This window comes from Neopelma chrysocephalum, unplaced genomic scaffold (assembly GCF_003984885.1).
Source record: "Neopelma chrysocephalum unplaced genomic scaffold, ASM398488v2 Primary Assembly neopelma1_116, whole genome shotgun sequence".
Taxonomy (NCBI): domain Eukaryota; kingdom Metazoa; phylum Chordata; class Aves; order Passeriformes; family Pipridae; genus Neopelma; species Neopelma chrysocephalum.
Genome location: NW_020897778.1, coordinates 2,334,965 through 2,347,627, shown reverse-complemented (window position 1 = coordinate 2,347,627; position 12,663 = coordinate 2,334,965).

Genomic DNA, 12,663 nt, shown 5'->3' with positions numbered 1-12,663 from the left:
TGTGTGTGTGTGTGTGTGAGATGCACGTTACTGCTGGAGATGCTGTTTTCCTCTCGGCAATCTCTGCCTGTTGCTGCGAGGTGGTGCCCAATACACCGAGCAGTGGGGTGCTCATAACCTTACTTATTACCAGACTTTTGTTCAGCTCACACCACCGCTGGCCGCCTGAACCGCGGGCGCATCTGGCCCTGGAGCCGACCAATAACCCCGTTAATCCACGTGCCTTCCCGGGCTGCCGCCGGCACCGGGCACGAGCACAGCTCCGGGGCCCTCCTGATGAAAGGGAAGGTGCTTACGATGAAAGGGAAGGTGCTTTCGTGACCACGGGAATAATCCAGGCTGGGTTAAACAACTGCCTGCTTCGTGCAGTGCCTCTGCAGGACCTGCTGGGGCTTCCAGATAATGTTTGTCCCCTCGGAGCAACTCTGATTTAAGGATCCCTCCAGGTGTACCTGCTGTTAACACCTTCTCCAGCCCGAGGGTGGAGCTGGGGAGGGATTGAGGAGGGGAGGGATGGAGCAGTGAAGGAGGGGCAGGACACGGAGTGTTGCTCAGAGCCCAAGCGATCCCTGTGCTCACAGATGTGTCCTGTCCCAGTTCTTCTGGGACACAAATGTGACCTTGCCAGTTTTTCTTCCAAAACCCATCCTCCCACGGGGCCTGGGGCTTGGCACTGGTGGGCTTGAGGCTCCCTGGCTCTTCCTGCAGTCCCAGGAGGAGGCTGAGCACTCCTGCTCAGTGACCAGAGCTGTGACACCCCATGCTGGTCCCCCGAGCTGTGTTGCAGCTCCAGAGCCCTGCTACTGCCACTGAGGGGCTTCCCAGACCCCAACTCCAGACATTCCTGCTGTTGAGGCCTGGGGGTGCTGGCTCAGGGGACAGACCCCCACAAAATTCAGGGATACCCCTTTGGAATCCCTGCAGAGCTGCGGTGTAAAACCCTCAGCCCTTATGGCAGCTCCAGTGCATCCACCCTGCCCTTTGCAGGTGGGTAAACTGAGTCACGGGTGTAGAAGCAGGGCTGTCAAAGGAGGTGTCAGTGTGTCACCTGCAGTGGTGACATGGTTTTTCCCCCTTTTTTTTTTAGCATTGATGAGTGACATTCCCACCTCCAATCCCTCTCCGTCTCCCCACTGCCTTTGCCTCCTGACCATGACTGGCCCCAGCAGCTCCGCACTGGGTGATCACTGCAGGGAAACTTTACCCTTAGCTAAATTAGATTTAAATTTAGCAGGGATGTTTTAACACTGTGGGTGTGAAGGACCAACCAGCAGCTGACAGCCATCACAGGGGACAGAGGAGCCAGGCAGGGTCCCTTCCAGGCACGTGTATCACCCAGCACATGATTTAAGCGAAGCTTTGCAGTGTTGCAGGTTGGGGTTGGATTTTCCTGGGGGGGTTTTTTCCTGGGGTTTTTTGGGGGTTTTTTTGGTTTTTCTTTTTTTTTCTCTTTCCCTTCATTGTCTTTTGTAGCAGGGCAGGTTTCTTGCTGAGTGTCTCTGAGGTCTGCAGCGGCGACGAAAAGGATTAGCGCAAGCAGAGCATGTAGGCTTTAGAGAACAGAGCAGAGTTTGGTTTCAACATCTAATTCAATTTGTTCTGCCGAGATTGAAATATGAAATGGTTGCCAGTCAAACGTTCAAAGGGGGAGGAGGGAGGAAAGAAGAGAGGGAGCCTTCTCAAATTTAAATTTTAATGAAAATTAATTTAACCCTTTGATATGTTTTAAAACATGTTATTTCCTGGTCTGGAAATGGGCTGGAAAACATTCATGAGGGTTTCTTTTTTTTTCCCCCGTACCTTCAATCGTAATGAAGATTTTCTTTTTCCCTTAATGATACTTATCTTGTTGAGCAGTTTGACACTGGTTAATTTTTCAGGCAATTTGGTATCAAGGAAATCTGTTTGATGTGAGCGGGAAGGGCTGTGTATGTGTATACAGATATGTATGTGCCTGGACATTAATTATGAAAGTGCTGATCGCAGCTCTGAAGAACTGTTTGAGTTAATTCCTGCTCCACCAGCAAAGACTCCCCTTCTTTGTTACGTATTGAGAATCCCACACTTTGCAACCCTAAAATTACAGCGGGTTTACCAGGAATTTTTGGAAAACGAGCACATACCTGCTAATTACCCTGAATTAAAATGATTGCCTAAGTAGGTCTGCAGGAAATTCATCACTCCCTGCTGCCTGTTTTTTTTTTTTCCTCTGATCTGAAACAATCATAATGATAAAATAATGCAAACTCTCTTCACTGTCCACGTAGTTAAAGCTGGGAAACAGCCTCCCACTGGTCCTTAACCTCGGCCGTGCTTCTCCGGCTGAACACCGTCACAATGCACTTGTTTTGTTTGGGAGGGATAATAGTTTCTTTTAGCAATAACTGTTATTTAGAAAGGTTGTATCTGTAACAAATGATTGCACACTGTTGTAATGAGGCTGTGAGGAGCTGTAGCGCTGGTCCCCTCGCTTTCCTGGCGCTTGGCACCCCAGGGTCGGTGTCACCCTGTGCTCCCTGGGGAGAGCTGGTCCCTTGGGGGGTGGGATGCTCACCTCTCTGAGTGTCCTTTTTGGGATGGGTGTGTTTACCCAGGTTGTGCTGATGGCAGAGGGGATGAGCAGCTCCAAGCCTGTCATCACCCGTTGCTCTGCAGACAAGAGCTGGGGTACAGCCACCCTAGATGGGCTCAGGGAGTCTCTCTGGGCTCACGCTCAGCCCCTGCTCTCCCCATTGGAGAGCTGAAACCAGTAGTTTACACTCAGTTCTGTCTTCTGGGACCCTGGGATACGATGCAGGGTCCCCCATGGGGTCTGCAGATCCCAGGTTGGAGCTGGTGGGCTTCTGGCAGGTTGTGACATCTTCATCCAGGGTGAGACCCCAGCGAGCTGGACAACAGCAGGAGCTGTGACAGCTGTGGCTGTTCCCCAGGCACTCTCCATATCCCCTTCCCCAGGGCCAGCTCTGGAATTGGATTAGGATATTATTCAAATGCAGCCTTTTTACTGAATGAGAGGGTTAACTGGTTTTAATGTAGAACCAGCTCTCCTTCATTGCTGCCTGTTGCCAGAGGCCTGTGTGGGCTGTTATCTACTTACAGGGACAGCAGGCAAGGCAAGGCAGAGAGGATATCCAAGGGGCCTGGCTTTGCTGGGCACTGCCAGCCCCTCTGCTTGCAGGGCTGAGACATCATGTCTCTGCTGAGCCAGTCTGTGCCACAGTGCCCTCTTTGATTGCTCAAAGTGACTCACTGCCTTTGGAAAACTCCTGACCACAATCTGTGGTGTTTTTCTCCCTGTTCCACGGGAGGAGGGGGCAGGAGAGTCAGAGCAGGCAGGGAGCATCCTGCTCTGTGAGCTCTTGGTGGTTTCTTTTCATCACCATTGCACTGCTCCTGCCTACAGATCACAAATTTCAGCTCTTCTCATCCCTCTAGTCCCATCTTGCCTTTGCAAAGTCTTCGTCCTGGGTGTCCTCCCTGGAGTGGGGATCTGGGAAGTGCTGAAGGGCCAAGCAAGGCTGTCTCCTTGCAGAAAACACTAGAGATGCCATTCACCAGCCCTTTGCCAGGGCTGCACAGGCTTGCATCCCCCTGTATCATGCCTGCTGTTTTCCAGCCAGGAACTCTGAAATCTCCAGCATTTTCTTTGCCTGTCTGTCAACAGACATCCCCTTCTCCCCAGCAACTTTACCAGCTTTACTTGCCTGCTCACAGAGGCAGTGAGTGTGGTATCTGTGCATGTTTGCAGTTGTCTTGAGCAAGATGTGGCAGGAAACATGCAGGAAGGGTTTAGACTTGGGAAAAAAACAGTGCTTTGGTGGCTACTCCTTTGAGAGGGAAGAAGCAGTGTGGTCAGGGGAGACCTCCTCGCTCTCCACAACTACCTGGCAGGAGGTTGTGGTAAGGTGGGGTCTCTTCTCCCAGGCAACTGAGTGATAGGACAAAAAGAAATGGCCTCAGGAGCTGTGCCAGGGGAGGTTCAGGTTGCACATCAGGAAGAATTTGGTGGTCAGGCATTGGAAGCAGCTGGCCAGGAAGGTGGTGGAGTCCTCATCCCTGGAGGTGTTCAAGGAATGACTGGACGAAGCACTCAGTGCTCTGGGCTGGGTGACAAGGTGGTGTTTGGTCAAAGGTTGGACTCATGATCCTGGAGGTCTTTTCCAACCTCAATGATTCTGTGATTCTATGAAGGCAGGTTGCTGCTGGTGGAGCAAAGCTCTCCCACAGAGACCTTCCCTCACTGCCTCAGTTTCCCCATTTGCAAAGGCTGTTACCGAGATGCTGGAGGGAGATTTGGGGAGCACGAGCTCCTCCTTAATACTGCAACACACCTGGACCTTACCCTGGGTGACACCATGGCCGGTGTTTGACACCACCATCTTCAGCTTCCACCACCACCTTCCTCCCCAGGAAATACAGCAGGAGAAGGAGGCAGCATGCAGTTCTCCCTTCTCCAGAGCATGGCTCCGTGTGACTGAGACACTCTGCCTCCTGTTTTCCCTAAATATATGCATTGGAGAGGGAGAGAAATCGCATGGCCGGGCTTGAGATTTCAGACTTCGCCATTCATGAATAATAATCAGGCTCAGTAATTCACAGTAAATAGGTATCCAAATTGGCTAATAAGGGAGGCTTTCACCCCAAACTGGAGCTAGGAAGAGAGGCAGAGAGAACACGAGCAGACGTTGGCTGAGGCGGTGTGTGCACGGTGTGACCTGAATTGGTGAAATGCGGGAAGCGATGCCAGCGCGGGAGTGGGGAGAAGGACCCTGGAGAAGGGATGGTATCCCACCTCCCCTGCTGTGGGGCAGCTGTGGCCAGGCTCAGGAAGGCAGGAGCAGGATCCCTACGTTCCACGGTCCATAATTAGCACCGTGTAATTAGGCTTGGCTCTCTCTCCCAGCCCCAGGACCGCACTGGGCTGCTGGGTGTGAGTGTGTGTGGACAGGGAGGGTATGAACACAGTGTCACCACATGCCCACATGTGACATCCCCAGCTCAGGGCTTACCAAAGCTGCTGGGACAAGAGGAATGAGAGTAGGACAGTAGTAGGAAGGTCTGCAACGTGAGTCAGAAGAGGTGATCTGGGGGCAAAAAAGGTTTTCTTCGTGTTCACGCAACTAAAATTTGGGTTTTGCTTTGCTGGTGGTTAATTTTTTCCTGTGAGAGCTAACGAGGCAGCGGTGGGAGCTGCATTCAGGTGCAGTGGGGAGGCCTGTGGGTCTTCATCTGCTGGCAACAGGCTCTGACAGGGAGGAGATGGTGCTCCACAGACACCCCCTGCTCACAGGGAACAGCTCTCAAATGCCCAACATCAGACAGAGCAGCAGTGATGGGCACAGAGTCCTTCCCTGCTGCTTCCCAACAAATATTCCTCTAGCAGCTTCTTAAGGTGATGCTAGATCAAGTAAAGATAAAGAAAAACATGGAGAAGCCTCTCTGCAGACCTTGGTCCATGGTTCAGGCTATTTAAATAGGTTGGGTAGAAGCTGGAGGTGCAGCTGCTGAGTAGTTGGAGGAAGGCTGCCCCTCTGAGGGCTGGCTGCTGCCAGGCAGTGTTTTGCAGCTGCTAAATGACTTTTTAAATTGAGGAGGAACCTACAGCCACATTTACAGTCCCCTCAGCTCCCTTATATAGGGCAGCCCAATGGCTGGAGAGCACCACTTGGCTCTGGTACCAGACAGCACAGTCCTGCTGTCCCACAGCAAGGAGTGGCCATGGATTCCAATAATCCACAGCAGCTCTGGCCAAAGGCAATTTCCCTCCTGCCCTTCTGCTCCCCTTCCCCACCTCTCCCTTCCCTGTGCCACTGGATTGAGGACACTCACAAAATTTAGCACTCTGGGAGGCACAGAGCAAACAAACCTTTAGGGCTTTTTTTCCCTGTGACTTGGCTTATTTAAGCGTGTTGGAAAGTGGGTTTGGGGTGTGCAGTGTTTTTCCTTGGGGTGTGACGGATGCTGTTGATGCCCCAGCAGCTGCAGCACCTTAGAGCTGATGGCTGGAGCCTCCCTGTCCTTTCCCTGCAGCTCAAATCATCCCTCGTGGCCCAAAACTGGAGGTGGGATTTAGCAGAGAGATGGAGAGAGAAATGTGTGCTCCTGCCTCTCCCACGTTCAGTGACCTAAAATCTTCTTTGGAGTGAAGTGTAGCCTGTGTTTGCAGTCGTCCTGCTGGTGCTGGTGGGGCTGGAGAAGTGCTCAGGTGCTGCCCTCGGTCCATCCAAAGGTTTTCTGCTTCATCAGCTTAGAAATCAGACCACAAAAGGCAAGAATCTCTTCAAGAGAGTTGTGGGTCTGGACAGCCATTTCATTCCTTTTCAGAGTCCACCCTGCCCCAAAAACCTGGCAGCAAAGCCCAGGCTTAACCTCAGGCTCATCCCTCCTGCTGAGCCTTGAGCCCTGATGGAGCCTTCATGCCTGGCAGGGCCAGGGATTTCTCCTGGTGTTTTGGGTAAAGCTTTAATTTTGCATTTTGTGGTCTGGTTTCTAAGCTGATGAAGTAGAAACCCTTTTAATTTTTTTTCTCCCCCAGATTCCAGGTGGGTGTGAGGGACAAGCTGCCACCATGGGCTCAACCCAAAGTGGGACCCCCCTCCAGCTGCTCCCCCAGCCCAGGGCTGGGAGCATCCTGCTGGGGTCTAAATTAACCCAGGTTATTTCAGCAGAGCCAAGGCAGGCAGAGACAACCCATGTGGGGCTGCTGATGGCTCTAGAGGCTCCATGACACTCAATGGGGAGGTAGAAACAAGCAGATTGCAGACAGGAGCTGTTTTAATTTCATCTTCAGATGAATTCAGCCCAGTGTGTCAGCCTGGGCTGAGCAAGCCCTGGGAAACAGGAGGATGGACTGTCCCAGGAGCAATTTTAACCACGTGTCAGACAAACTGATACAGGGCTGCAGAGGCATCACAGCGAGGGGGGGTGGTGGTGTCACAGCTCATTCTACCCCCCCAGCAGGATAAATGGGACAGGCACATCCAGGCAGCTGCAAACCAGAGCAGGAGCTCCTCCCGCCAGTGATTTGGGCTGAAAAATGAAAACTAAGTTTCTTTTTTTAATTTTAGAACTGAAAAACCAGATCACCCCACTCTCGTGTTTCAGCTGGGGGTCTGGAGCCCCGTGTGGCAGTGGGAGGGGGCGGTGGGGGCCACGGCAGGCAGGAGCCTTGGACTTCGTTAGGATTCAGCCCTTAGATCTCTCCTTTCTCTCTGATGGCTGAGTGTGATTGACACTTACAAATTACCCAGCCAAAAGTGTCGAGTCTTTGACCCCTGAGTAACATCTTTGGCAAGCCTGAGATTTGCCAGCATTTTGTCATCTAATTACTACAAATCCCTTGAAAATTCACTGGCTGGTGAATTTTTAATGCGGGACAATTTCAATGTGATGCATCGCCCAGATGGGCACGCGCGCGCCTGCTCCTTCCCTCTCCCCCCGCCGCCGCTTCTCCTTCCCTTTCTTCTCCTCCTTCTCTCCCTGCTTTGCTCCACTTCCTCCCCCCACCCCGTTTCTTACCTCCCTCCTGCCTCTGTGCATTCACGGGAAGGGCCCCAGTGTCTCATCCCTTCCTGGGCTCTCCATGCCGCTGGATGTGCCCGGGATGGAGCCGGGCACTTGGTGTCCCCCCAGCCTGGCTCGAGTCCCCCTTGCTGTCTCGCTGGTGACAGGGAGGTGCTACATGGAATTAATTCTCTTCCCATCTTCTCAGGTCTCTGGCTGATGGATGGAGCAGGAGAAGCCTCCGTGAGGACTCGGCAGCCAGCACACTTGTTGCCGGTGCCATCCACTCGCCCCGTGAACCCGAGGGCTGATTTATGCCATGGGTCCAGCTCTCGGTATTCCCAGCCTTTTAAACAGACCTTAAATTCAGAGCAGGAGGAAAAACCCTTGTCTACCAGCAGCTCCTGCCCCAGCATCACTTCTTAAATCCAGGCAGGGATGTGATTCCCTTCATCTCAGAAGCCGCCCAACCTGGTGGAAGAGGAACTTGGGGCGATGGACACTTCCCTGCAGACCCCGGGGACTCAGGAACCCGCTTTTAACATCTGAGCTAAATGACAATTTCTGTACATTAAAAACCACACGTGTATTTTAAGTTTCCCACACGAAATCACATCTGGGATTTGTTTGTTTAATACATCTTTGCCACAGCCAGGTAGTTCTGTTGGGCTGATGGGGAGATAAGCGTGTTTTGGGAGGGAGGCCTGGGGTTTGCTGCACTGGGCTTTGTGCCTGTGTCATTTCTGTCCCTGCTCTCAGGCAGTCGCCTCCCGTCTCTCCCTTCCCAGCTTTCAAAGGGAAAGAGGCTTTGCTTTTCAACCAGGGTACCGCTTTACATATGTAGGCAGCTGATAAAGTATTTTCACTTCGCCCCTTTCCCCTCTGGGAATCGCTGTCTTACGGCAAAACTGTTTTGTCTGACAAGGGCTGCAACAGATTACATGTGTTGGCTGCAAACATGGGGCCTTTTTTCCCCCCCTTTTTTTTTTCTTTATGAGAACCACATGCCTTTAAAAAAAAAAAATCTCTTATCTCTGCACTGCCACGAGGAGCTTTTTTTTTGCCTCAAGTCCCCAGGAGCGGCCCCGTGTTCGGATCTGCCTGTGGCATCAGACCTCCCGGGTGATGCACCTGCCCAGTTTGTTTTTCTCACACGAGGTTAATTTGAACCTGAATCCATGAAAATGCCACTGATTCTGTCAGGGCTGAGCGCTTCAGCTGGTCTGGCTTTGGGTTTGAGGTGGGATATTTTGGGACCCCTCAGCGTCAGCACCCACAGCACCCATGGAGATCAGCAGGACTTGGAGGAGCTGAGGACGAAGCTCCAAGTTTCACACTGACAACCACAGCAGGGAGCCACATGTGATGGACTCAGTGGCTCAGGGACATCCCCTTTCCAACCCAAACATGCGTTATAGATTTCTCCCATCTTTAACTGGGAGCCAGGTGGGAAAAGTTTGGGCTCTGCTTTTCAAATTGGCTGTTAAGCACTGAAAACCTTAAAACCCTCAGCTGGCTCCAGCAGGAGAGGGGCAGAGCCAGGAAACCCCTGCTCCCAGGCTCCATCTCCTGAGCTGCCCCTTCCAGAAATGTCCCTTGTCCTCCCAGCAGCACTGGCACCCAGAGGGAAGGGCTTGGAGAAGGTGGATTTAGGCACCAAGGGTGAAGGAAACACTGGGATTCATGGATATTTCACTGTTAAGAGGCTGCACACCAGAGCTGAGACGTGCCCAGGTTTCAGAGGGAGAAAAATGAGGACACTGCAGTGTCTTGGAGTGGGCACCCAAAACTGGGAGTGCCTGAGGGGCCTTTGGAGGAGAGGAGCCCTGAGAGGGGGGGCAGTTCATCACAAACTAACCCAGGCAGTGCCTTGTGTGCTTTAAGGGAGAAATACAAGATGATTAGTGATGGGTTTGAAGAATTAGGGTGTGTCACTGCAGGTGGAAGGCAGCTCTGGAGAAAGCTGCTCTCCAGGAGGGATCCTGGCTGGGATGCCATGGGGAAGTGTGAGCTGCTGGAAGCACGAGGTTAAGACATGAGGTTTAGTTTAACTTCTGAAACCAGAAACTTGTCATTTTGCAGTATGTTTTGTGTGTCACAGAGGACCTGGAGTCACACCAGGGTGCCAGCAGCTCTCCTTGTGCCACTGCTGATGGATGCTAGTCCTGCCTGCTCCCAAAAACCTCTGGGGACCCCAGCACTGAGCAGACTTTGGACCTGGGCACCATCCATCAGTTGTGGCAGCACTGGGGATGCTCAGACCCAGGGAGAAGCTGTGGTTGCCTCAAGTGTTGGTGATCCCACTGGATCCACCTGGCCTTTTCTGAAGGAGAAAGTCCCACAGCAGCACAGTCTGACTCCAGACTGAGAACACCATCCTTCTGGGCACGTCGTGATGGGCATTTTCATGCCCAAGGACACCCAGAAGTGATGTGAAGCCCAACCTGCTCTTTTCCAAATTAATGCCTTCCTTTTTTTTCCCCCCCATTTTTGCATTCTCACTCATGAAATCCCATCGAAGCAGCAGGTCCAGGTCCAGGGAATACTTTGCTTCCCCCGAGTTGTTTGTGGAGATAATTAACTGTGTGTTCTCTCAGCTGAGACCTGCCATGGCAGCGCTGAGTGAAGGGAGCCCGAGGCCTGCGGCGTCGGCGGGGGATGGATGGGGAGAACCATGGATGGAAAACACAGGAGGAACCAGCTGACAGTGACCCTCACTGTGGTGTTTGCCAGGTGGGACCAGCCACCACAGGCTGCCCCTTCTCCTGGTCTCTAATTGTCACCCAGCCTCAGGCCATTCAGCTTTGGGGACATCCTTTTTACCCTTTCCCAGCTTCTCTGTGCCCCGTTGGAGCTTCCTCCCCTCCTGCAGATGTGGCCGCAGCTCTGGTCCGTATCATGACACAGTGATGATCCTGCTTGGTCCTTTTCCCAGCATTCCCATCTTTTCCCAGTGATTTCTGACCTTGAGCCTCCCATTACTTCCCACTCCTGTTTCTTGCAGAGCCAGGTCTGAGGATGCTCCCGGTGGTCGGGGGGGACGCGGTGGGTCACGGCCGTTGGTTCAGCCCAGGGCACTGCCTCCTGCACAGGGTGACACTGCCAGGCCAGGCAAGGCCACCTGCACCCCAGCACCTCCCCAGGCTCTTCCCAGGTCTGGCAACATCCTGGTGCCCCCCAGCAGCCCCTGGCACTCCATAAAGCCCCTGCTCTCCTCACACTGCGGTGCCTGGGTAGCTGAGAAGTAATTAGTGCCGCTTGCTACAGCAAGTAGTGCCCAAATGTCAAGGAACAGCAAAGTTATTAAACCTGTTTTTACTGCACTTTTGCAGCCAAAGTCTATGTGTGTGTGTGTGCTGAAGTTTGGGGGGGTGAATCTGGCCCCAAAGCACTGGGCAAAGTCCCTTCCCCTGGCAGGTCATTCCCTGCTCCCTGCCTCAATTTCCCCTCCACTGCCTCTGTTAGGGACCTGCTGTGTCCTACTCGGGGAAAACCACATAGTTGTGTGATGGGAGAGGCCAGATCCTGCCCTGGGGGTGCAAAGGATCACCAGCATCACTGGTTTCACCAGCTGGGGTGGGCAAGGGCAGCTCAAAAGCCCTGGGAAACCTTCTGCTCCCTTTTAGATCTTAAACTCAGATGGGCTGGATTGAGCTGAAGGGCTGTCCCTGCCCGGGTGCCCTTCCAAGTACTCCCACACCCCCAAACCTCTGTGCTTGAGGCTACAGGCAGGTTTTGGGGGAGCAGGCAGCTTGTCTAGGTGCAGGCAGGCAAAGGGTCCCACAGCAGGACTGTGATGCAGACTGTGCTTCCCATCCCTGCACCAGGCAGGAGAGGGAGAGAGCGGGAGAAAGCGGGAGGGAAAGGACGTGTCAAATCAATCATATTTAAACAAAAGCCTCTTCGGCCCAAGGGCCCTTTTAAAAGCTGCTTATTTAATTAAAAGTCCCATTTTCCATATTTATGGCCCTTATTCAGTTAAATATTAACCGCCTGGGCCAGGGCTGGTTTATTCTTTGGGAAGAGGCAGAGTTGGGAGGTTCATTAGGGGTTTATCAGGCAGCCAAGGCGCCTGGCAGGTGGATGGATGGAGGGATGTGGGACAGCACACATGGGCTCATGCCTGGGGACTGTGGGAATGACACCACCACTGCTCCATCGCCTTCCAGCAGGATGCAGGGAAATGGGGTTAAAAATGGGGAAATTAGGGCTGTTGGGATGGTGTGAGAGATGAGCAGCCACAGTGCATGCTGGCATATCAGCTCCTGTAGGAAACAGCCTGCAGCAGGCTGGCTTTGGGAGCTGGAAGCAGGGACCTCTGGGGGGGGTGGAGGTGGGTCTTGGAGTCATGGAGGAGGGCCAGAGCAGCACAGCTGGCTGCAATGAGTCGGTGATGCCTCCAGAAAATCACAGGATCACAGAACGTGCCGAGCTGGAAGGGACCCACAAGGATCATCGAGTCCAGCTGCTGGCCCTGCGCAGGACCATCCCAAAGTCACACCGTGTACCTGGAGCTTAGGGGAGGGGATGAGACGGGATTTGGTTCCTTGGGGCTTGGTGCTCCAAGGGAAAGCAGCATGTCCTGGCCATGACGGCAGCAGGAGGGAGTGGAGTGACCACCAGGAGCAGGAGAAGGTGCGGTTGGGAAGGGATGGGGCTGTGAGGTCTTTTCCAACCTTAACAGTTCTGTGACTCTCTCCCGTGTGAGGTGTCCAGGCTCTTTCCTGGTGGCTGTTCTTGCCTGATTGGGATCTTGTCCCTGGTTGTGTCACACAGGTGCTTGGGTCAGTGTCACCTCAGTGAGAACTGTCTGGTGATTTGAAGTTGTCTGACTGCTTCATCCTGCTGGGTGCTGTGCGGGGGGGTCCTGCCTCGGCTGGGTGGTTTGTAGATCATCATCATCAAATGACTCTTGAATGTCATTTACATGGCAACAGTGAAGCAAGAGGGTTCACCTGGGCTCTGCAGCTTTGCTGGAGGCGGGGCTGGTTGGGAGAGCTTGGCCAGGTTCCTCTGTGGGATTGGAGCTCTGGTCATGGGCCAGCCCAGCTGGGGGGAGGCTGGAAGGTGCCTGAGGCCAGAAATTTCTCTGTGCAAAGATGTCTCCCTCCATGTGCAGCTTCTTTTCCTTCAATAGACCCCCAGGCAGCTCTTGCAGCA